Source organism: Pimephales promelas, chromosome 25 (assembly GCF_988280905.1).
Source record: "Pimephales promelas chromosome 25, fPimPro1.hap1.1, whole genome shotgun sequence".
Lineage (NCBI taxonomy): Eukaryota > Metazoa > Chordata > Actinopteri > Cypriniformes > Leuciscidae > Pimephales > Pimephales promelas.
The window spans coordinates 3,986,252-3,991,053 of NC_142793.1; positions in this window are offsets into that span (position 1 = coordinate 3,986,252).

The following is a 4,802-nucleotide window of genomic DNA, read 5'->3' on the forward strand; positions in this document are numbered from 1 at the left end:
CGGAACTGAATCGACACTGAACAACAGCCGAAATGTTACTTTGACGTGTCACCTGAAAAGCGGAGTATAAGCATAAATACATATTTCATATTTTTGCAGAATTGTAGGCAAAGTCACTTATTTCCAAGGAGCCTCGGTTGTTGTTTTTAAAAGCAATAGGGCATTATCCTTTTAGTGCCGCTCACCAGAAATTTCTCCTCCAAGCTTCTGCTAAATGTAGGCGACTAACGTAAAATCTAACATTGTTCTTACTAAGTATTGGTTTTTGGTTAACTTTACTTAATGTCCAATAATTTGTTGAACTTACTTAAAAATTCTTAGTAATCTGTACTGTTTTGCATGTGATGCCTTCGTTACTCAGAAAAACCTTGTAAACTTTACTTGACTGGTTTGAGTACCATTTTGCCCCAAAACCCCCAACCCCCCCCCACCCCAAAAAAATAAAAAATAAATAAAAAAAATAAAACAGACGGGGCAAATGGTTTATGCACATGGTAGGTGGGGCAATTCTTAATATACTTTTCACTAATTTCTTCCACTTCTGCAGTCATCCTTCTTATTTGCACAAATTTTGGGATAACATCAAAATTCTTCACTTCACTTTTTAATTTTTCCTTTTCTCACCATTATTGTGATTAATGTTCCCTTTGGTTGGGCACTTGAAACTTAATATATATTGTAATATATATAAATTATATATATATATATATATATTTATATATATTATTATAATATTATATATTATATTATATAATATTATATATTATTATTTATATATATGAATTATATTGTAATTCTCTTCCAATTGATTGCAGTGATGCAACATGAAATCACAATTATTTGATTTCAAAGGAAGTGAAGTAATATACTAAATTATTTCCATGTTTGAAATTAATTTATTAATTATATATAACATAACTGTTTTTTTAAAAATTATTTAAAAAAAATATATTTTTTAAATAATTTAATTAACTAGACCATTACAATTTTATTTGCTGTCTCTTGTCAGTATAACCGCAAATAACGATAGCAAATAAAATTGTAATGGTAAAATAAAGCCAAAAGAGTAAAACAAAGCAATTAATTTATTCACGCCACAATGCACTCTGGGAGTACACACTTCCTCAGATCACAGATAGAATTAAGTTGACAAAACTTAAATGGATTAAGTAAGAATAACTTGATGCAATTAAGGCAACGAGTTTACATGCTAAAATTAAGTAAACTGAACTAATTGGTTTTTACAGTGAAATTGTTAGTTCACATTGATTGGTTAATCTGAACATGCTTTGAGTGCTACTGACTGTACATGTACATTTCACTTTGACGCAATGCAATATTATTTTTTCTGAAATGCCAACACAGACACGGTTTTCCGATGGTTTGCTACTTTTCATTATTCAATGGATCTGTAGCAAGTTATATTCAGACAGATGACATGACTAAAATCAAAATTGGGCAATTTGCCCAGCATTCACAAACCATTCAAATGTTTTCCTGCACCTTTTCTCAAAAGACAGGAAATAATTAGTGTAGACTGTAGACTAGTGCACACTGACACTGGAACCGTCCTGCTCCAGTGCGCGTGCAATCCCGTTTCCTCCATTAGTGGTTTGGGTTTTCCTATTCTTCGGGGTCTGGGATAAGACAGAGCACACTGTGGGAACAGAAGCAGCCGTGCGTGTTCTGAACATAATGGTGACACCAGTTTTATTCACTGAACAATTATGCATTTCAGTTGATCTTTTTCACTCATATAATATAACCTCCCACCACCTTTATTTATATAGCAGGTTTAGAATGAGAACAGATTGAAGCAGCTCTAAAAGACAGTGATGAAGTCATTTTTTTCAGTTGAAATCAGTTCAGTGTTGAGTAAATAGTTTCAAGTAATTAATTAGCAGTGTAACTGATGTTTTATCTGCGTATTTTATCGCTGCTGCCACAGAGAATCATGGGAAATGTAGCTTGGCAAACCTGTCACTTCTAAAAGCTAAAGAATTTTTGTGATCAAAACAATATAAAAAAATCATGTAAACTAAATTGTACTGGCAACATTCACAAATGACATGTGTTAACACTGTGTTAGCAAACCCACTGGCAAATGCAAGTGAAAAACTTTGTTCGTCGCAACTGTCTCAGCCATGTTTTTTTTTCTTTCATTGCAAATCAATGCAAAAACAATGTTTGTTTTGACAAAATGACAAGAGTTTCACCATTGACGAATCATTTACAACGCGATTTAAGAAAGCATAGGGAGATTTAAATAGAAATATGGAAATTTTGATGTCAATCAAGATTCCTATGGTAGCTAAGTGAAAATGAAAGGCAGTCACACTACTTTAGTGTGAACCAGAATAAAAATGTACGGCTTTCTCAAACACTGTCTAGTTGCACACAAGCCGGGTCAGCAGTAGCCATGGGCACTTTAAAATGCTTTATTAACATATATAGAGGCAAATATCGTCTGTGTAGTCGGGGAGATCAGGTGTGCTGCGTATGATATGAGCCTGCAATGACAAGCCTTGATATTTATCCCGACAGGCAGGAGTCCCATCAGCCCCTGCAGCCAGGATCATCCACACATATATTACTGTCAATGCCAGGTACAACCTGAAAACTACCAGCACCTTTTGTCACTTGAAAACCTGGACTGTCCCTCCTGGGCATGTTGATATGAGGCTCAGTTCTCATTGACAAAGCATGACGGTTTTCTTGAAGTCATACTAGGTAAAATGTGTTGAGTTTTATTGTAGGATGCAGCTCATGGCCTGCAACAATTGACCAAGACAACACAAAATATGCATTTTCCGGAGTTGGGATGTCTAGCTAAAATTGCCTGCCAAATTTTATTATCAGGAGATATGTGGTCATAATTCTGAGATATGTCTGGGAGGAAGCACATTATCTGTAAGGAGATGCATTGTATTTGTCCTTGACCCCAGACTAAGGCAAGAACGTAACAATAGACTGTAGAAAACATATATAATTGGATTTGAATAAAACAGTCTGTGAGTGATAGACGTACAGTCCATTCAGTATATCGTGCTGTTGTGTACTGGTCTTCAGCTAACAAAACATTGGTAATACGTAGTGCAAAAAACATTCAATGGAAAAGAAACGTTGGAAAACATCGGTAGTGAAAATTAGATGCAACCTATACAAATATTAAAAATGAGATATTTTGTATAACCAATGAGGGTAACACTTTATAATAACTACACGCTAATAATCATTGGTTAAGCATGAGTAAACCATTAATTCATCATTCATAAAGCATTAATAGACATTAATAAGCAGTTCATAAATACAGCTATAAATGCTTTCTTCTTGATTTAAAAGCATATTTGTTTAATAATTGTATTTTCATCCTTTATTAATGATCAATTTATCATTTCTAAATGAAGAATTGCATTTTTTAGAAACCAGTTATTTAAGAGTTGTCCGTGGTTCATACGATTACTTAGAGCGAGTAAGTAAATGATTAATAAACTATTTAAATGTACATTCATACATCTTATTATTCAGACATATAGTGATGGTTACTTAATGTGTTAATAAATGCTTTATTAACATGTATTAATGCTGTAATTAAGGATTAATTTGGGTAGTTATAAAGCATTTAGCAGTGGTCAGTTAACTATGTTCGTGAGCTCATCTAAAGTGAGGACTAGTCATGCCTTGTAAAGCATTTTTAAAGGCTGTTAAATATTTCTATGTTCTGTATCACTGCGTTGTGTTTGTTACTTTTTACTGTTTAGAAGATTGACGAGTCTTTAAATCGCCTTTATAAATGCTTTACAAAGCATGAATAGTCCTCACTTTAGATTAGCTCACAAAAATAGTTAACTGACCACTAATAAATGCTTTATAACTACCTGCATTTACTACATTTACTTACACTTTCTAAGTGGTCTTATGAATGACTGACAACTCTTAAACAACTGGTTTGCAAATAATGTTATACTTCATTTAGAAATTATTAATTGATCATTAACAAAGTATGAAAATACAATCATTAAACGCATTATAGATATGCTTAGAAATCAAGAAAAAACCATGTATAGCTATATTTATAAACTGCGTATTAATGTCTATTAAGTCAAGTCAAGTCAAGTCAAGTCACATTTATTTATATAGCGCTTTTCACAATACAGATTGTATCAAAGCAGCTTCACAGTGATAACATGTAAGTAGCACAACACAGATCAACAACATTGCTAAACACTAAATAAATAACCCCAACTGAGCAAGCCCAAAGCAAGCCAAAAGCAAGGCGACAGTGGCAAGGAACCAAACTCCATCAGATTGGATGGAGAAAAAACCTTGGGAGAACCCAGGCTCAGTCGGGGGCCAGTTCTCCTCTGGCTTACATTCATATTGTTTAAATATAAATATTAAATATAAATATTGTTTATGAATCAAACGGCGCCATAACATATCGCAGGCGTTGAGTCGTCTCATCACAGGCGTTGAGTCGTCTCATCACAGGCGTTGGGGCATCCGAAATCCCCGTGAGAGGCTGGACACAAAACTGGACCTGACGAACGCAAAATTATATACGGCTTTAAGCATACTGTAGATCCCCTCGAATGGCCAACATTGGATGGCCAAAAATCGGACCCCATTGACTTTCACTATATGGCCAAAAACATATATATTGTCAAATGGCTAATTGGAACTTTCTATCAACATCTCACTCCTTTAATCCTTTCCTCTTCCATGTCATGCCAGTCAAGAAGCACTCAAACATCATTATTTCATTGACAGATATGCCCCGGTGCAACTTGCCCCCTCCCAGC